Source organism: Tamandua tetradactyla, chromosome 14, assembly GCF_023851605.1.
Source record: "Tamandua tetradactyla isolate mTamTet1 chromosome 14, mTamTet1.pri, whole genome shotgun sequence".
Classification (NCBI taxonomy): Eukaryota; Metazoa; Chordata; class Mammalia; order Pilosa; family Myrmecophagidae; genus Tamandua; species Tamandua tetradactyla.
In genome coordinates this window covers 78,807,879-78,830,004 of record NC_135340.1, presented here as the reverse complement: position 1 = coordinate 78,830,004, position 22,126 = coordinate 78,807,879, and the positions used below count along the sequence as shown (strand labels likewise).

At 40.4% G+C, this 22,126-nt stretch overlaps 1 protein-coding gene across 11 annotated transcripts in view; it reads right to left on the bottom strand.

Moving 5' to 3' along the window:
• Positions 1 to 22,126, bottom strand: part of TLN2 (talin 2) — a 491,250-nt gene that overhangs the window by 247,478 nt on the left and 221,646 nt on the right. The window contains exon 3 of one of the 11 annotated variants that reach the window (XM_077128098.1): positions 2,517 to 2,629. The exons of the other annotated variants lie outside the window; for them this stretch is intronic. The gene's annotated coding sequence lies outside the window, so the exon portion shown is untranslated. The remainder of the gene's footprint in view (positions 1 to 2,516; positions 2,630 to 22,126) is intronic. 11 annotated transcript variants of the gene reach the window in all.

Genomic DNA, 22,126 nt, shown 5'->3' with positions numbered 1-22,126 from the left:
ATACTATGAACAACTGTACACCAACAAACTAGACTACTTAGATGAAATGTACAAATTCCTGGAAACACATGAACAAGCTACAATGACTCAAAAAGAAATAGAAGATATTAACAAACCAATCACCAATAAAGAGTTTCAATCAGTCATCAAATATCTCCCTACAAAGAAAAGCGCAGGGCCAAATGGCCCAAAGGGAATTGTATCAAATATTCCAGAAACAACTAACACCAATCCTGCTCAAACGTTTCCAAAAAAAATTGAGGAAAAAGGAGCACTAGCCAACTCATTTTATGAGCCTAACATCACTTTAATACCAAAAGCAGATCAAGATGGTACAAAAAAGGAAAACTACAGACCAATCTCCCAAATGAACATAGATGCAAAAATTCTCCAAAATATACTAGCAAGTCAAATTAAACAACACATTAAAAGAACTATACAACACAACAAGTGGTGTTTCTACCAGGAATGCAAAGATGGTTCAACACAAGAAAATCAATTAATGTAATACAGCACGCAAACACATCAAAAGGTAAAAAGCACATGATCATCACAATTGATCCCGGAAAAACATTCAACAAATTCAACAGCCTTTTCTGGTTAAAAACACTTGAAAAAGTTGGAACCAAACGTAACATCTTCAGTATGATAAAGAGCATATATGAAAAACTCATAGACAGCATCATACTCAATGGTGAAACTGAAAGCTTTCCCCCTAAGATGGGGAAAGAGACAAGCATGCCCTCTCTTACCACTATTACTCACAATTGTACTAGAAGTTCCAGCTAGAGGAATTAAGCAGGGAAAAGAAATGAAAGGCATCAAAACTGGAAAGGAAGCAGTAAAACTTTCATCATCTGCAGATGACATGATAACACACTTGGAAACTCATGAGAAATCTACAACAAAGCTACTTGAGCTAATGAGCAAATTCAGCAATGTAGCAGGATATAAAATTGATGTGCAAAAATTAGTAATAGAGCTTGAGATTAGCCCTGCTCCACGGAAGTTAGAGAAGAGACAGGAGGGCGAGTGAGGTGGTGATTCAGGAGTGCAGCTAACCTGGGACAGCCTTCTGCACCACATGCAGCAGCCCTGGTTGTAGAGGCCAAGGAACTGAGGAGCAGAAAGCTGGAGCCTGGCGCAGAGGCATGGAGCCCATGGGAGTGCACAGACAGGAGCCAGGGACTAGGAACTAAGGCAGGCCACGTTCCTGAGGCTCACTACCCTCACCAGTGCAGCCTTGTGACCGATGACTCACCCCACACCCCATGCACCCGAACCCCATCACTCGCTCCATTCCCTGTGCTCCACGTGCCCCCATCCCACCAGCCCCCAATGCACGTACCTGACCACCACTCCCACTCCAAATGCAGCACAACCAACACTCCTGCACCCCTCCCAAGCACTACCTCCCCCACCCTGTTCCCTGAAAGCTGTTGCCAGCACATAAAGGCTGCGGGCACTAATCTCCATACCCAAACTACCCCTGCCCACCCCACTCATAGTGTCGCAGCCTCACCCTGCCCCTCCTGAGTTCTGCACATCAGTTTATGGTATACTTATAAGTATGCCTGAGAGTTAGTTCTGGAGGACCTCTTTTGTTGCTCAGATGTGGCCTCTCTCTATCTAAGCCCAACTCTGCAAGTGAAATCATTGCCCTCCCCACTATGTGGGATGCAACATCTAGGGGTGAAAATCTCCCTGGCGGCATGGGAGATGACTCCCAGGGATGAGCCTGGGCCTGGCACCATAGGATCAACACTTCCATCGTGACCAAAAAAGGGGAAAAGAAGTTTAACAAATAACATATCAGTGGTTGAGAGAGTTCAAACAGAGTCAAGAGGCTACTCTCCTCCAGAGCCTTCAGAGAGCACACTGCCTTGCTGAGATCTTGATCTGTTGTTTCAAGCCACCATACTTTGTTATAGCAGCCCTAGGAAATGAATATAGATAGGAAGCCATGGAACATACAGGAAGCTGCAAGGTTAAGGACATTTGGCTTTCTGGGACCCTTCAATTGCTATATCCATGTTTCCCCTGGGTGAAGAAACACTGGCAAAATAGCCCATGCCAGATTTATTATAATGAAAAATTGATTTCTCTCTGAGTTTTCTTTTTTTCTATTTATCTTTTGAAAGACATCTAGAAAATTTACAGAGAACAAAAACGTTTCATTTTTTTTTTCCTCAGTGGTGATTCTCTCTGGGAACCAGTTTGAATGTCAGAAGAAAAAAGGCATCTGCTCAGGAAAACATAAATATTTATAGACAGCATTATTCCTTCTCCCCTGAAATGTTAAACAGGGCCACTTCTCCATTCCCTTCTTTATTGATTTAGTTTTGTATACATAATAATCAGAAAGCAAAAACGGTAACAGTGGAACACAAATCACCAGGTCATGCATCAAATAAATTCAGACCAAACATAGTCATTTAATCTCTTTTTGATATGCACTCAGAGGGCAGTAAGAGAAACAAGAAAGCGATGTCAAAACAAACCCAACCATGGCCCACCAGAGAGGGGCTGCTCAAGTGCCTTCTTCTGTGGTGAGAACCTCCAAGTACATGAAATTCCTCTTCTGAGACATACACTCTTAGGGCTCGGTCCCACCAATCCAGCTGTGAAGCTAGCAGAAAACAGGAAACATAGTGGGACAGATTATAAAACAAAAGTTGCATGGTTTCAAGTCCTCACTCAGCTCAGAAAACATGTGGGTGGCCCTCTTCAACTTTCTAGCCCTCTATTAAACTAGATAACTTCTAAGGTTCCTCCAGATCTGTTTTCTGGGTCCTAAAGTCTACCTCTACCTACGAGGTTGACCTTCCTCCAAGTGACTGCAAACCTGGGAACGAAGGAGTTCCTACTGCATTATCAACTAGCTCTATCAGTTTTTAAAACTAGGAAATAGTGTTCCCTTAACTTTCACCTAATGAAGGCTGTGGGGGAAAAGGCTAAAGAAGTCCAAACTCAAGATTAATTTAGGAGTGATGAGAAAAGAGCAAATGAACTATCCTGATGGGTCTAAAATTAACTTCAATAATTTAGAAGGCCGCGTTTAGGGTTTATGGGCAGTAATTGAGGTGGGGCTTAGGGTTTGGTGATTTTTAAATGTCTAGCCAAGTAACAAGAAGACTTCATATTAAAGTACCCCATCTTCAAACCAAAACAATCAATTAAAGGAAAAGTTTCTGGATGTCAGTGAGAGAGGATGCCCTCTGCTAGGCCCTACAAGGATCTAAAAATACAGAAGACACAGTCCCACATCCTAAAAGGCCCTTTGTCTGGTTTGGGAAATAAGGCTGGTTGCCCAGGGAAGCAGCTCAATCTCTAAGAGTGAAATGAATAAACTATATTGTCATTAAAAAACAAAAAAATCTATTTCTTTCAGGATCCTTATCTTACATGCTGAAGCCAACAAGGCTAAAGAAATATGTATGTAGGGGCACAAGCTACTTGCGACATTGGATTTGACAGTGTTGTTAATGACTGTTCTGGCTCCTTCTTTAAAGTGAGTTATACACCAGACAGCCACCTCACCAGATAAAAACCATTTCCTGACTTTGGAGACAGACAGCCCTCTAAATTAAGAATGATGGGGAAAGGGTGTTAAAATGGTTTATGCATCCTCAATCACCTTTAGAATGTTCATATATTTTGTAAGGGATTTTTCCAAGGCTTAAATGGACTAGAACCCCAAACTCTAACTGCTGCCTGGGGCTTTATCCTAACTAGTTTTTAAACAGGATGGTAGGCTTCCAAACTTAGTTTTCCCCATGACCCCCACTTTATCTGTCACCAAGTTCTAGAATCACTAGAAAAATGGAGAAAAGCAAAATGTACTCAAAAACATACACTTATGAGTATGTGGGAAGATGAGTAGAAAATACACAAACCAGCACATCAATTATTCTCAGAGGAATAAACATTTAATTAACATCAGTTCCGAGCCAGGCTCTTGCAAACATAACAAATTCAGAGAGTTTATCGTTTAGTCTCACATGGAGCTGCCTCAGAATGTACGGATGATTTCAGAAATTGCCTCACTTGGGGGTGGGGTGGGGGGTGGAGCAACAAACAGATATCAACACAGAAGGACTGCTCTAAAATATGAAGCTTCAAAACTGAAAATCACAGCTGGTAATACCGAGATACCTCTCCGGAAGCTCAGCTCAGGGTTTTTCTCTTAAAAGAGGAATCATCTTGGAATCAGAATAATCTCAAAAACTGCTACATGTAGCTGATGTGAAAGCATCATCTCGCAGGCAGATGGGAACACCGTTTACTGATCATCCATTATGTGCCATGCATGCATATTCAAAATGCTCCTCCCATTTACCCCACCCGTGGACTACGTGAAATCAGTGACACCTACATGAGGTCCACCAGATGCCACCATGCCAAACTTCTGACATGAACAATGGAAAAGTGAGAGCCGCACCGTCATACAGGTGAGTCTGCAGGATCATCCAGGGAACCCTTGCAGATTACCAGCATGGGAAATTCCTGAGTGGAAGAAGGTACAGTGAAGTATCATTACCTTATGACAGATCCCATAGAAAGCCAGCCAGGACCATCTGCTCAAATTCTACAAGCAAAAAGCAATCTTCTTTTTGCTTCTACAAGCAAAAAGCAATGATACTGCGAGCCACTAACTGTACCATATGTATAGAAAATATCTGCGTGAAAGTTTCTCAACGAAAAAACTTTTTTCAAAAAGCAGTCTTCTGCTCTAGTCTCCAAGAGAGTTTCCAAGTGAAAAATCATATATTAAACAACATATATTAAAAAAGTTCAACTTCTGCATTAGCCTCCAAAAAGCACAAGTCAACATTCTACAATGCGATTCTGTATATGGCAAGAGTTCTCCCTGAAACAGCAGCTCCATCTCGCTTTACATCTACTTAACCACAATAAACAAACATTCCATAAACAAAAACATTTACAGAATGGATTTGTAATATCCCATTTATGTTGGCTGACCAACTTTCTTTTTCCGTGCACCATACACAGGAACAGTCAACTCATCTTCTAATTCTAGATCTTAATTATGAGAATCAGTCACCAAGACTCTACTTAATATCTAGATCTTCCTTAGAAAAATGTCTCTCTTTTAGCATATATAGAGACAGTACATGGTCTCTAATATAATTCACAAACTTAAAATCAGTTTAATGTTTCAACAAACACTATTTTAAAAAGCTATTTAAAAAAATGTTGCAACAATATTCTAAGTATTAATATTATTTCAGTGTCTGCTCCAGCTTCAACAGTACTATGAAACTGGGATTCTGTCTAAACAAGGCACCTCAGAATGACTGTGCAGTCAAACCTGAAACTGCTTTAAAAAGCCAAAGCCACACCAGTGAGTACATGACCTGTCTCAAAACTACAATCATTTCAGTCTTACCCCAGAATTATACAGTGAATTATTAGCAAAAGAGAAAGAAAATTACAGTCCCCTCCTTGTTACCAAGACTAAATAACTGTGTCATGAGTTTAAACAGAGTAATGACTACCAATTAACGTCATCGTTAACCTTAAATTTCTCAGTTAGCATACATCTTAAAGTATGCTAATACAATTACGAAATTCTGATTTTTATATCAATAGGTTATAGAAAATGTGAATGTTCACTTTCCATGTTAACAGTCCATGTGTGATTTCACCCTTTTTATAATTTTCTCTATTGAAAAGTAAAGTCATAGCACAGTTAGAATGTTAATGGTTTAAATTGCAATGCTCAACACTTCACAACTGCAAATGATACAAGGCACTGGAGGCACACAAGATCCCCACCTGGAAAGAATTAAAAGAAGGGAAAACATGTCAGCTGAAATTTGCCTAATAGAAATCATTCATTCTGAAAGTGTCAACAACTAGAAAAGGCAAAGAAAATTAGTGTACTTGATACTGATAATGTAATTGCATAATAACCAATTTTTAAAACTCAAAGATAATTCTGGTAGAGCAAAGAGGCAAAAGTGGTAACACGCATGGAGTATGGCTCTTTTTTTTTGTAAACAACATATATTAAAAAAGTTCAACTTCTGCATTAGCCTCCAAAAAGCACAAGTCAACATTCTACAATGTGATTCTGTATATGGCAAACCTCTGCCTATCTCAAGGATAACTGCAACTATTAAATATCACTGATCTACCAATACATGGCAAAAGCAGAAATAAAGATTTTGCTTACCTATTTCCCTCTTTGGCTCGCTCCCAAAACTCACCAATTCCTTCCATCAGGAAGGACAAAGGTACAGGAAGACTGAAATGACAGCCCTATAAATTTCTCTTCATAATTAAATCAGCTGAGGTATTTAGGGTATAACTTCTCCCTACCAAAAAGCGGAATGATACAGAAATTTTTATATCTAACCTTCCTTCCTGCATATCCAAGAGAATAGACCATCCCCTTAAGAATTCTCTTTTGCCAAGAAACAAAACGGTCTAACTACTGGACCTGCATCTGCTTCAGTGATAATGAAATTTCAAAAGGGAAGTGTAATAAAGGCGTGGCTAGCACAAGCAAGCTTAAAACAAAGATGTTTCTTGATTCTTTTACCACCAGACTTCCCTTGATCTTTCCTCTCAATCCCCAAAATGCATCCACAATCATATTTCAGTAGGGCAGAGTTTAAAAAACCTGTTTTAATGCAAGTGAATATCTGACATGATGAAACATTTGCATTCATCCTTGTGCCCAAACTAACCCCCGACTACGTTCCTCTAGCTTTTTCCTTCCTATGTCCACTATCCAGCTTCAAGTGCCCTTTATACCATCTTTAATTTCATCTATTTGTCAACCTCACACTAGTGCATCAGACACTGATCCAAGTAAAAGCTCGTATTTGTAACTTCACACATAGCATTGCATGGGCCTCTAAGAGCAGTGTGTCCTTGGACAGGGCACGTGCCATCTCTGAACGTCACTTTCCCTATCTGTAAAACAAGTGGCCTCACAGTTGGCCTTCTAGCATCCAATGCCACATGTCTAGCTGTGCATCATTGCTGCCCTGCCTGCAGCAAGGAAAAAGCTATTTTCACTCTCAGTTGTCTTCAGGGCTCTGGGACTTTATAATTAGGGAAGAAAACGATAAAGGGCAGTAGTGAGTTGTTCCTTTATTTCCCATATTCGAGTCAATAGTGCTTTGGACTGATAGTTCTTTAACTGTATGTTAATCTTCCAGGGGGCTACAGATTGGGTCTCAGCAGACATAAGTAAACTATTCGTCTTATATTTCCAAGGAAGGTAGACCTTAAATACCTGTTTATGGTTTTCAATTTGCTTGTTCAATAGACGGAAAGCAAAAAAAATTATCCATATTTTCCTAAGCCATAGAAAATACAATTTTAGCCAACACTAGATAGAATTGTCACTCTGCAAAATTATTTGAGTTAATAATTCTAAAAGCCTCAAATGCACGACCACCTCTTATGAAAAGGCCTTATGTGTACTCTTATATGTCCTATCATCCAAAGTGCTTGGAAAACATGAGGATGAACGGTTTGAAGTCAAGGGGTGTAGGAAGACACATGCTCTCTAACTCGCCTTCTGGCACACGGGAGAATATAGCATCTGTCCACTGTTAGTGTCTGAATGCAAATGTATTTTGTAGGGAACTCAGGTCCTACACTTCCTATAGCCTAGCTGTACCCTGCCTCTCCCTATTGCACATTCATACATGAATGGGCCTGTAATCCTTCCTCTACCATCCACTCCCACCTGCTTGCTCAGATTTCTGCAGTCTCCAGCAAAATGACATCACCAGTGCACAGTCTGAAAGTCAGGCTGGCAGTATAGAAGCTCAGAACTGGCTACATTTGAGAGGAAGTCTTACTCTTTAAAAAGACAGGGGGCTCCATTTAAAATTCCTCCCTGCTCATAAGCCTTACCCACCGCTACCTTTCCCAGGGCAAATATATGATGTGGGAGTGCCTGTTCCTGTCCTTGCCAGGGCACATGAGCCTAGCAATTCTCAGCAGCTGCTGGTTTCCAACAGAAGGGATGCTGAAACCTCTAAGATCATTTCATAGTGAAAGGCATTTCCTCCTGTTTCTTGCAGGAAACACACAGCGTATGGCTTCTTACCTATAATTCAATTACGAGGATGAATTCATTAGGTATCTGATACTGAAAGATCCTCAGCTTACATTGCAGTCAGCAAAGCCTGACCATGCCCCCAGTGTAGGGGGCTCTGTTACAGGCCAGTGCTTTGAAAAGTTCGACTTGTGACTAGAATGACTTCAACTTGGAAGAGCTCTCCTGACATGTTCATTTAGGCATGAGTAACCAGGAAAAGTAGGTCAAGGGCCTGAGTCACAGTCTGAAGGCTGATGTGCACATTTGCCAGTGAAGAGTTAAGACCCACAACTCTGTGGTTTGTGAGGTACAAGCAGTGACATTTGCAGAGGGTGATCCCGGTACTGCCTACATGCCTACTCCACACCAGTTTTGACTTCCAACACAATGACAGTCATCCCAAAAGCCCAGTAATAAGCTCCTTAGGAAGCCAAAAGAAATAAAGCAGTTTCAAGATGTTATTGGTACAGGCAGCTTTGAGGTCACCATGGTCTAGCAGACCAAGGTAACAGCTTCTGATTAAGATGCGTTTGATCTTTCTCAGTCACAGTGATTTTATTTTCTTATCTGGTCAGCAGATGTCACATTACCGTGCTGTTTTCCGTCTTTAAACAAGACCTCTCCTTGCCTCCATTCCCATTAGGTGCTTAAGAACACACTTCTAGGTACACACATGCACATGCACACATTTCTGATATCACACACTGGGCTGCCGAGGAAATAAGCAAGTCAGCCTTCCAGGGCTTAAAGAAAAGTGTTTTAAGACAGACTGCTAAAAAAAAGCAGAGGAAAACTGTCAAAGCTTGTGTATTTATTCCTTCTTTATTCTTCCCTCTTAACACCGCTCCCAAAACAGAAAACCTTATGCTTTTCAATATCCTGATTTCTGAGGCAAAGCTACAAAACAACTCATCCACACGTCCCATCGCATTTGAGACATTTCCACTCCTTCAGAAACACAGGAGAGGTCACTCAAGGGGCTTACTCATCAGATGAGAAGGAAAGGACCTCTTGAAGTGCTACAATCACCTTTTTTTTTTTTCGCATAGGCAGGCACCGGAATCGAACCCAGGTCTCTGGCATGGCAGGTGAGAACTCTGCCTGCTGAGCCACCGTGGCCCGCCCTACAATCACTTTTAAAGCGACGAGAAAAACAATACTACAAAACATCTAAGACTAGTTTCCTTAAGCTTGGGAGCGAATATAGAAGTAGGGAAAGGGTATGTGTCATTGCAGGTCAAATTGTGGACCTTCCTGAAACTTCTATTAATGAAAGTTAATTGGTTTTAGGGGGTGGTTTAAGTTTAATTGGTAATTTAATAACAAACCCAATATATCATCTTTGAGTAGAATACAAAATTCTTATACAGCTCTATTAGAAAACCATCTGGAGCATGGCCCTTCAAATTACATCCTCAAGCTCCCATGAGATAACAGATCTCTCACTTTCCTGTTTAGTTAGGGATATGGTAAAAATTCTATGGCTCAGTCACCACAGTGTTGACAATAAGTATAAATTACAATAATATCCCAAGAAAGGAATCAACTAAGGGCAGATCTGACATTAACGGTGCATCTGATGGGTCCCTCTTCAACAGAATGAAAAATGAACTGATCTTCCAAAATCAAGGGTCAATATGCCCTCCTGAGAATAAGGGAACATATTCTAATGGAGTCCCACTTTGATACCCTCGCATCTTTGTGTAGGTAACACCAGCCTATAATGCTAAGCCTACTTTTTCTCCTTCCCGTTGAAAGTCTACTCATCCTTCAAGGATTCTTCTCAAATATTACCACCCATAGAAGCTTTTGGAACATCCCTGATCAGAATTAACTGTTCCCTCCTCTATGATTCCTCACAAAATGTTCATACTTCTGTAGCATGAGTTCCAATATTACCTGTACAGTGGTTACATGTGACGTATAACAGTCTATCCACAAGAACATAAGTTCCTGGAAGAAAAGATGATTCTGGTATTCATGTTTCTCTTCCACACCAAGCACCCTGCCTTACATTTAATACACACTCAGTAATATTTAGTATTAACCCCAAAGGTCAGAAATTTGACATAAAGGATGGTACTTAAATGTCCATGAATTAAACTAGCCTTTGGGAATAAGGTTCGTGGACCTATGCTGGTGTGCACATTAGCTTCCAAGTTGCCTGAGGCTTTTGTTGTCTGAAAGACACAAAGGTAAGTATCACAATCAAAATGTTTCCACAAAAAACACAAAGTTTTCCTTTTCATTCTTAGTTGCCAACTGGATCAAGGCCCTCTAAAATGCCAGGATCCAAGATGACCAACTCATGAAATTAAATCTGATACAGGTAAGAAAACAACAACACAGGCTAAAAAGACTATCAAATGAACATCAACAAGATTTTTAAGAGCAAAGAGACCACTTAATATTTTTCAAGGTATATGTTGAAAGACGCTTAATGAATTGACAGATTTTATCATAATTTTGTTATTCTGTTTATGTTTATATTGTAGAATTCCTGAAATACATATAAAAGTAGTGAGGATGGTATAATGAAGCCTCATATACACATCATCCAGTTCTAATTACAAATCCAAGGCCAATTTCATTTCATCTCTATCCAATCCCCTCCCTCCCTCGCATTATGTATGTATCTTTTAAAAAGTGATGATTCTTTCCAGAAATAATCACAATCAACTGGTGATTTTCAAACTCTCTTCCTTTCACCAACTAGAATGATTTACTGGTCTAGCAAAATATATACCTATTATTCAAAATCTGATAGAAATGTGATTTCTTCCATAAAATATTTTCTGATTTTCTCATGTTCTATTCCTCTCCTCCCACCGCAACCCAACACCTCCCGCCACCCCCAAAAAAGATCTGATATCACTTTTTTTGAAGCGGTGGGCACTTTATTAACTCTCTATTATGAGAATTATCATATTCTCTCCTATTTCCTTTCACTACATCATAAAGAAATTAAGAATCATAAGCTGAATTAAACCCTTCAAAGTGTTTTCTGTAGCATAGCAGGCTCAGATAAGCAAGACAGGGAGGTCAAAAACTTGGAGGCAAGATCATAGGAAAGGTAGGAACAGAAATACATATTTTCAGCTTGATCAGATGCAGATATTGAATTGGGATCAGAAGACTCCCCTTTCTCTCTCCCTATCTCCCAAACTTTGATCTCAAAATTTGTTATTAGTGTTTGACCAACTGAAAGTGAAAAAACAAACAGGAACTTAAATGCAGAAATTCAATCCCAATTGATAAACCCTGTTCTCACATTTCACTCTCTTACCAGAGTAAATTATTCTCATCCCAAATGGAACACATGAACCCAAAAGAAATAGGAAAAGCAAAGAGAAATGGGGCCCAAATCAAATAAAAACTGTGTAATGATAACAATCAACACGCGAAAACAAAGAATTACAAAAAAAAAAGTTTATTCTAAACAAATATTAACAATTACCCGAGAGCTGACTGCCAATACCAAATGGTGATCCCAGTTTGTACTGACATAGATTAGTTATGCTTTAAACTTTAGGTACAATGAATTTACATTCCATTGAGGTTTATGGTTTCATATATGAACCACAGAATGAATTTATCATAGCAACACAAGCAGCAAAAGCTCCATCACAAATTATTACTTGGTTTTGGTAAATGAAATCATTACTCAATCCCTGGCTGAATAGTACAAGATATGCTACCTTTCCCTTTAATTTCCTAGCTACGAGATTTTCAAAGTAGAACCAACAATTTTTCACGTGTTCAAACCAATAGCCCACTACTTACTTAGTCATTTAAAATCTAGTGGGAAATCATTCTAAAATATTTACCTACACTCACCTGATTTGGGATATCCTGTCCCAAAGAGCTTTGCTTCCATGAATATGGTAATGTTTAATTCCTTTCCACTCCAGCAAAGCTTTATCAGCAGAGGGCTTAGTTAAAGATCCACTACCCAGTCAAACAGGCACTCTATGGAGATATTAAGTAAACCAAATCTACTTAGCGGTTGCTCCATGAGGAGCAGGGCCATATTGATCATCCTGATTAGCCCTGTCAGCTGGAGTAAGAAAGACTGGCTGGCGCTCAGGGCCAGCTGCACAGGGTAGACAGACAGAGACAATGGGCAACATCGACGGCCTCCAAGCAATTGGTCTGGGCAGTGATGGATGCTATGTGGACAGATTACGGTGTCATTAAGGATACAGAACTGGCCTACGAGAAACTTAAACTCCATCTTCTTTTATTAAGATAAAGTTGGATTATCCATGACACAGTGCAGGACTAAGGAAGCTTTTTATCTCCCAGAGTTCACTAACACAGGAAAAAACATCAATTTATATATTAAGGAAATAAAGAGCACCTTAACTCAGTGAACATGTGTGCATAAGAGGAAGACTACAGAATACTACGTCTGCATTTTAAATTAAGAACAAGATATATAAAATTCCTCAGTAAATACAAGAAAAAGGATTTAATTCCACATTATTTAATCTTTAATATTAATTACATTTTTTACAGACAGTGGGAAGGGAAGAAAGAAGAGGCAGGGCCTTGTCTGCATTCTTTTGTGCAGATGAGGCCACATGTCTACAAGGGAACGTTGTGACAGATCACACTTCAGTGTCCACTCTACAGGCTGGACTGAATGGAGACTCAACGTTAGGATATTCCTCATCCCTCCAAATTTGCAGCTAAATGGCTGAAATCCGAAAATTTTAAAGAATAAAATATTCCTCTATACTTCTGCACACGCACATTTACTCACACCTTTCCATTTTTTTTTTCCTTTTCAACCAAAAGACTTTCCTACTAATTACTTAATTGTATGACCTAGAGATATTATTTTTAACTCTCTGGTACTCTGAATTAACTCTCCATTTCCAAATTAAGACTAATAATCATTTCTACATTAAGAACACTAATGCCGAAAATTCAACTTCCCCAAACTGAATTCTTGATATTCTCACAAGCAGTGCGGACAACCAAAGCTATAGGCTAAGCCCCCAATCTTGGGATTTGTTCACATGAAACTTAACCCCACAAAGGATAGGTCAAGTCTACTCAAAATTAGGCCTAAGAGTCACTCCCAAGAGAACCTCTTTTGTTGCTCAGATGTGGCCTCTCTCTCCAGCCAACACAACAAGCAAACTCACCTCGCTCCCCTTGTCTACATGGGACATGACTCCCAGGGGTGTGGACCTTCCCGGCAACATGGGACAGAAATCCTGGAATGAGCTGAGACTCAGCATCAAGGGACTGAGAAAACTCCCAGAATGAGTTGAGACTGAGCATCAAGGGATTGACAAAACCTTCTTGACCAAAAGGGGGAAGAGTGAAATGAGACAAAATAAGTGTCAATGACTGAGAGATTCCAAAAAGAGTCGAGAGGTTATCCTGGAGGTTATTCTTATACATTAAATAGATATCACCTTGTTAGTCAAGATGTAGTAAAGAGGCTGGAGGGAACTGCCTGAAAATGTGGAGCTGTGTTCCAGTAGCCATGTTTCTTGAAGATGATTGTATAATGATATAGCTTTCACAATGTGACGGTGTGAATGTGAAAACCTTGTGTTTGATGCTCCTTTTATCTACCTTATCAACAGACGTGTAAAACATAGGGAATAAAGATGAGTAATAGGGGGAAAAAAGAACACTAATGCCTATAAACATAGGATTATCCTAAACACTAAATTGAATCCAGTAAGTAGCAGAGTTCATATCCAAAAAAATATTATTTCCCTTTCTCTTGGTCTCCTTTCTCCCCACCTCCAATATCCCAGCATTTAATTTCTTGAGACCAAGAAAAGCCTGGCTCATGCACAGCATCCTCCAGTACAGGTAGCAGAACATGTTTTCTACTAGACACCAGCAAGATTTTCCTGAATGTATCCGAATGACAACTAAAACTAGGAAAGCAATACTCCATTCCAGATTGGTTTTACATCCTAAGCCCATCTGTGTTGGGAGGTCCCCTTGGAAGAACAGGCCAGGAATTCTATGTGGAGAAATCTCACAGACCAGATTTTGCCATTACCTTTCTTTGTTTGTGTTTTTGTTTTTTGCATGCGCAGGCACCAGGAATCAAACCTGGGTTTCTGATATGGCAGCTGAGAATTCTGCCTGCTGAGCCATCCTTGCACTGCCTTGCCATTACTTTTTAGCATCTGCTGATGCCAGGTGAGGTTCCATTTATATGGGACCAATTCCTCTGTGACCAGGGAGAGCTTCACAGCAATTGAACAGGCCCCTGTTTCAAGAAATCGAGCCAAAGAACAATACAATGAAGTGCAAGACAGCAGAGGCTCAGCAACACTTCTCGACTATGTAAGTACCTCCACCACCACTTCAGGTGAACATAATGCTGCTGCATAATCCTAGCCTAACCCTTCACAGCATGAGAATCTGGGCTATAAATATGGACCAAAGTTTCCAATTTACCTTTGAGAATACGGGGCTGGGAGCCCACAGGGAAGCTGAATCAATGCCACCAAGATATTTTATATACCTGCCTCCATTGGCCAAAAAGTTATTTCCCCCTTTCAAAGACACTGGTCATCTTGCTTTCAATAACCATGTACTGACTTTCCTAACAGCTTAGATGAGCCTAGGCTCCCCAAATGCTGGATTTCCCACTGAACATTAGAAAACACACAGCTATACAGCATCATCTGCATTCTTTGCAGGGTTTTCCTTCCATCAAGTTTTTCAACTTGTCTGTAGACAAGTCTTTGAGTACTGATAATATGAACAACAAATACTTGAGACACAACCAATTCCTTCCTTAGATCCTAAGGTGCTATGAGAGGTAAGTTTAAAGAATCTGAAAATTCACTTTTAATGGGAAAACAAAGGTAAAAAGCTGAGATGAAAAAGACCTGAAATTCCTTCAAATATTATGGGATGGCAGTAAATTCCTTTTATAATTTATTGACCAAATTAAAATAGAAGGTGTATCAGGCACAGGAGCTTCTTGAATATGGAAAACTTTACTTCATTGATTATAAGTATTGTAGTTTAAACCCTTATAAACTTAGACTACCTCAAACTGAAGGTCACTAAGAGAATGACCTTCAATCTCTGCATTTTGTGCTGGTTGTTAACGGAAAGTCAAGTTGAACTTTTATGCCATAAATTACCTTGACATAAAAATAATAACTTTCTGTAGAATTATGAAACTGGCTATATGCATAGCCATAGCTGAGTTAGGATTAGGAAGTAACAACTGGAAAATGAGAAGCCTCATCTAAGAAGATAAACTGAAGATGTGCTAAGAAAGCCCACAATAGCCTACACTAACAGCTCCCCCAACACTCTTACCCTTCTCTAAAGGAAAAGAATTGTGTTCTGAAAGCTAAACAAGGAAATTACAATGAAATTTTTCAGGAAAAAAATGTTCCATGGCTTCCCTCCTCTCACCTCCACCCTGGGAAAGATTTGTAGCCAACACATACTGCTTTTTTACCTGGATTCACTGCTATGCAAAGTTAAAAACTAAACATTCCAGCATCTAGGCTACATAAAATAATCCAACTGAGAATATAAACTGGATTATAGTATAAACCACAGCCAAAAAGACTAATTTTCTTTTCAAAGTTATTAGGCAAAAATTAAAAGCATAACTATTCAATTCTGTAAACTCTTTTTTATGTTGTAAATATAAGTTGTAAGGTTAATTATTAGCAGCCCAAGAAAGAAAGCCATTTTAACAAAATGTGTTCCCTAGCTGAATTATACCTCCATACAGCTAAAGCTGGGAAAAGTTTCGAACACATTCAACACTGTATTTCATTTTTAAAACTAACACATCAGGAGAAACAAACCAGAAAGCTTCAGAAAAGCTTTGCAAATCCGTTTATCCTCTAGTCTTGAGGATTAACCAACTTCACAATAACAAAAAGTGTTTTCAAGAAGGAAACTGTTGTTGTTCTGATTCACTCAGCCCATTATACTCTGTCGTTCCTCTCCAATGGATGAACTAGAGAAGCATGCCCCATAACATGTGATACACAGACAATACACTAAGCTTCAGTGGAAATCTGTCTCCATAAGAAACTTAATACACTCAGAAGCCTTTTAAAATACAACCAGTCCCCTTGTGTGTGTGTCTGAGGCCATGTGTATGCACATGTACGCGTCATGTCTGTCTGTCTCCATGACCGCTGGAGACCAGCCATCTGGGGTCCAAGGGAGGCTGGCTGGAGTCAGGCTGTCAATGGTCGCACAGAGAGAATGAACAGTTCCCCCTTCTTCTCCTCTCCAAGCCTCCCACATCTAGAATGACCCTTCTATGTGCTTCCTGCCCTGCAGCCTCACTAGGTTTGCAGCCAACCCTCCCCAAATGCAGGCCCAGAGGACTTACCAGGACACAGCGACTGTTTCCAGGAGTTACAAGGGTCTCTAAGCATCCTCACTGGCTTCCACGCAAGGGCTCTGGGCTGCAGCATGCTTGCTTCCCTGATCTGCCAAGTACCCACTTACAGAAGGGAAAGAACCCTTTCCAAGGCCTCGTTTGGCTGCATTCTGTACAGCCTGGTCCAGGTATATCCCTAAGTCAGATGGCCAAGGTTCCAGCCTCACTCTTCCCTGGGTTCTGAGGGTCAGGCTAGGCCCCTCAACACATGTCCCTTAAAGCACTGCTTGGAAGGCCTCCTTCCCCTGCCTAGAGTCTGCCACTGCTCTGACCTGGGGAAGAGGTTGCTGGCTAGGATGCCCCAGGCTGATCCCACACCTCAGGTTTGAGGTGTGACTTTGGGATCATTCTGAGGGTCTCTGGGCCTCCATCTCCTCATCCGGAGAGGGCAGGTGAGACTAGAGAACTCTAAAAGACTGCCTTAATTCTTTACAACCTGCCAGGCAGCCAGCCTGAAGAATTCACCTGGCTGAGGGGAGGTGTGCGGAGTCTCTGCTTGGCATATCAGGGATGGGGGGGCCCTTTTCCCAGGAGGGAGGAGGCTCCCATAGGCCCAGGCCTGCCTATCGTTCACTCCTCCCTGTCCCCCTTTACCCCATCCTCCTCTCCCACACTGGTGGCCGGACGTTCTGCAAGTCCCCAACACTAAGGCAGCCAGGCTGGGGTGGGGGGGGAGAGCTGTGGCCCCAGGGCGGGAGAGAAAACCTGCCCCCTGCCCCCCGATAGACTCACACCATCCCTATTGGCAGCGGACCACTGGCTGCTTAGAGCCATGAGCCAGTGGATCTCAGCCTCTTCTGCAGGGACAAGCCGGGTGAGTGAGGAGCTTGTCAGGCCCGGAAAACGTGGATCACATGATGCCCTATGATGTCCGTGTCGTAGATGAAATGGAAAAAAATAAATAAATCCTTTGGGGTTGTCCTGAACGTCCTCCTGGGAGGGTGGCCTGAGAGGAGCACCCGAATGGGGTGAGAAGGATTCACTCACCTTTGGGAAAAGCGTTTCGGGGAGGTCCCCACTGGGAAGCGGGCCTGGGCTGGGAGAGAATCAGAGGTCCTCAGGACCCTCCTCTCCCCATGCCTTGGAAGTCGAGGCCCCCCCCCCACTAACCGCGTTTACACACTTGATGGCTGACACATTAAAATGTCTGTGTTCTCATCCCGAGCCCCAGGGAAGTAGGAAAGTGTGGCCAGCCTCTTACACTGCTTTGTCTACAAATTATACTTACTGAAATCAAACCGCACTTCAAATAAACAAATAAACAAACCAACCGTATAACCCAGCAACTTCACCCCTAGGTTATACAACCCCCAAAACTGAAAACAGTAACTCACACAAATTACATGTACACTCATGTTCACAGCAGCCCTATTCACAATTACCAAAAGGTGGAAACAACTCAAATATCCAACATGAAAGGATAAACAATGTGGTGTGTATATATATCTATATATCAATGGAATATTATTCTTCCATAAAAATGAAGGGCTGATACTTGCTACTATGTGAAAAATCCTTGAAAACAGTATGCTAAGTGAAGTAAGTCGGTCATAAAAGATCACATACTATATGATTCCAATTATATGAAATACCCAGAAGAGGTAAATCTATAGAGACAGAAAGGAGACCGATGGATGCCAGAGGCTCAGGATGCGAGGAAGAGGTTTTCTTTTGGGGTGATGAAAATATTTTGTAAATACATAGAGGCGATGGCTTTACAACACTGCTATTATACTAAATGCTGCAAATTGTTCCCTTTTAAATGGTTTTTATGTTAAATGAGTTATACCTTCAATTAAAAAAAAATGAAAACATAAAACCAGCTCACACTGATCACATCCAGCCCCTCTTCCTGAATCTCCTGTCCACACTAGAACTCTAAGTCGGCAACTTATAGGAATAAGCACATGAGTCCACTGGCCTGCCTTCGTGTCACAGTGGCAGCAGGGAATAGCAAGAGAAAAAAAAATTTAATAAAAGTAACATGCAAATTCTGAACCAGAAAGTAAAGTCAGTGAAGTTGGACATAGGGCTATCAGAATAATCTAAACAAAGTGCAGGTGAAAGCAAGAGGAGAGAATTTTCAAATTAAATTTCAAAAAAAGTATAAAGCTATAAAAATATTCCCCAGGGTCTCAGGCCCAAAACTAACTGTTACTGAAAGGGTCAAATGCATATCTAAAGAATCAACTGAAAGATGAATCATCTCAGATAGCTAAACGTTGCCCAAGATTCTGTTCTCTTTTACTTTTTTTTAGGTGCATGGTCTGGGAATCCCATCTGCTCTCTTTTTAGAAAGGATTTTTCATGTGGAAAACTACATACTCTACTCGTAGGCATGTACTTTCAGCATTACAGATTATGTTTCCTACCGATATTGGTTAATATAAATTCCTTCCTTAACATCTTTGCAGCACCGAAATCTTTCTTTGTTTTAGAGGTTCAAGAAAATCAAAATGAACACAGGCCATTCAGTGTTACAGACACTTCAAACAGCCAAAGCACCCACATCAGTGGTCAGAAAGCACAGCGGGCAGCCACAGCTGTGGTCACAGCAAGAAGCCTCTGTGACCCAGGTGACAAAGAATATGGGGCAGCGAGCAGAGGTATGACAAAGTGGAGGGAGGCCAGGTCATACTCCAGCTTCTTTGAGTTGTGTTTTTTCTTTCTTCCAGTTTGCTCTTTATAAGCATGCAATTGATAATAGGGGTGTGCCTCAGCATATCAGATGACAGAGGTGAAACCTCAACATCAGTTAGCCAGAGGAGGGTGTCAGAAACAGAAAGTGATCATAAGTGAACTCCAAGGGATGGCTCAACAGGCAGATGACGCAAAGGATACAGTCAACATTCCCACAGACCCTCTGGATTCAATTGTAACACAGAGACAGCAAAACAGACCTATACTGGCTAACTTTTTGCTCTCATGCATTTCAGCCGCTATACAGTTTTCTCCAAATGCATAAAGCTGACAGGATGAAAATAAATCAGCTGCCCCTGCTCCTGATAATGCCTATGCACTGTGACTTTAAATTGACGGTCCAAACGATCTGAGCTCCTTGAAGTCTTACATTTGACTCCAATCCCCAATAGTAGTAACATTTTTATGGGCATGTGACATCACATGGTCCTATCTCCCTTTGTGAGCTAGAAAATGCAGCATGGAGAAGCACACTCAGGCAATACCTTTTCCTCCGCCAGAACTGGTCCTGATGGCAGGGATCACACAGGACAAGACAGAATAGAAAACATAATTTCTGCGCTGCTCTTTTGAAGAAAGTAACTATTACTCATCAAGTGCTTTCTAAGAAAATAAGGGACTGAGACAACTCAGACTAGATAAAAAGCAATAGCAAAAAGCACATTTTTAAAGGATTGAGTATAAAAAGGTTGAGTAAGAATCAAGTGAAAAAATTTCAGGTGTGATAACAAAGTTCCCCAAATTTTACACTAGATTCCTAGTGAAATTAGCCAAATATGAAAGGAAGGTGGAGGGAGATGTAATACCATTAGGAACCTGGGCTATATTCTATCTAAAAATAATTATTCAGGAAGAAAGTAAATTAAAATTAGCAAAGACAATGTAGAAAAAATGGGACCTTGCCCATAAGACAGTAAAACCAAATGAAATGAAAGAATCTTCAAAAGGTGGTGCTAGATAAGTTATCCAGGAAGAAAATTAAGTTAGGTCATACTTCATACCATACAACAAAATCATATTTACATGAATTAGAGAGATTAAAAAAAAAAAGCCTAAAACAGTAAGATTTATGCAGTTTACCTGACTGAGATTAGGAAAGGTCTTTCCAAGCAAAAACAAAAAAGAGAAAAAGCTCCAAAACTCACAATATAAAAAGTAAAAACATTGTAAAGTAAGGTTAGAAGATAAGCTATGAATTTAAGCTATAAAGATAAGCTATGAAAATACACCTACAGCACATGAAAAAGGATTACCATCTACCAGAAGCCACTGAGAGCTTAAAAGAAAATCAATACAAAAATAAAACAAAATACCCAACACAAAACGGTTCAAGAATAGGGACAAAAATTTCACAAAAGAACAAATGCAAATGGCAAGAAAAGAAAGTTCATCCTCAATAACATTTTTAAAATATAAATTCAAATAAATTACTCTCTGCCATGTTGGCAGTGATTTGAACAGTCATCATGTTGGCAAATAATGCTGTGAAATACGCACTCCTCTCTACAGCAGGCACACATTCGGCAGTCAATAAGACACTATTCTTTAAGAGTCATTAACATGGCCACACTTTTCCAGAAATGAAAACATTATTTCTAGATTCCGAGATGCCATGCTATATGCATATAACCTGGTTTTTCCCTGGAACTTTGGGTAACTGTGTGACACCTAAGATTCAGAGTTGGGGAGCTATATAGCTCAGAAAGTCAGCATTGCTACATAAACAACTGTTAGAGAAACCAAAAAAAAAAAGATTAGGCTTCAATTAGAGATAATGTCAAAGCTGATCTGGTCAGGACGAAGGTAAATCAGAGTACAGTCATAAGGCTGACAGTGTCTGCATTTTACAACTTCACCTACTCTATGAGACCAAAGGAAGAGGAGAGATTTATTTTGTCCAAAACCTAAATTTTCTGTAGCACATAATCTAACTCAACCTGTCTGAGTAGCTCATTTAAACAAACCAAGTACGTAGAGCCCAAGAATGGGAACGAGGGCTTATAATTCTGCATAGCTAATGTAATACCCGATACAACCCAGCATATGCTGGGTTGATAACTAAAAAGTATTGGCAAAGTCCCTTGGGACTGGAGAAAAAATGTGGAACTATTAAACTTTACCACTGAGGAAACCCCTGAAACTCTCAAACATTGGGGACTCCCAAGTCAATATGCCAAGCCCTTGATCTTGAGGCTTGCTCTTATGAGGCTTATTTCTGTAGTGGATAATCTAAGCCTATCAATAGTTATGCCTAAGAGTTACTTCGAGAAAACTTCTTTTGTTGCTCAGATATAGCCTCTCTTTCTCTAAGCTCAATTCTTCAAAGAAAATCATTACTCTCCTCCCTACACAGGACATGATATTCATGAGTGTGCATCTCCTTGGAAACGTGGGATAAGACTCCCTGGGATGAGACTGGTCCTAGCACCATGGGATCGACAATGCCTTTCTAACCAAAAGGGGGAAAAGAAATCTAACAAAATAAAGTCATCAATGGCTGAGAGACTTCAAATAAAGTCGAGAGGTTATTCTGGAGGCTACTGTTCTGCAAACTTCAGCTAGATATTGCTAGTTTCCATGGTCTGCCAAACCCCAACCAAAACCATTCCTGTTAACCTAAAGAACACATAGGGCTCTATCTGCGATTCTACAAAAGTTTTAAGCTCTAAGATTATTTTCCAGAAACCAACAACCTCCAGATGTTTTTCAGGCCAAATAAGTGCTGAAACCCAGAGGAGCCAGCCTCTCCAGAACATCAACTAGTTCCATCCCCCTATCCCATAATGTCGACATCCATTTCCAACATGAAAAAGCTAGAATGGGCATAACCCAAATTAGCCCGAAAGACTGGGAGAAGGATCAAAGAGAAGGAGGAATTATAACATAGAAGATATGATTTAACAGATGAATATGTTCATCTGAATAACAAA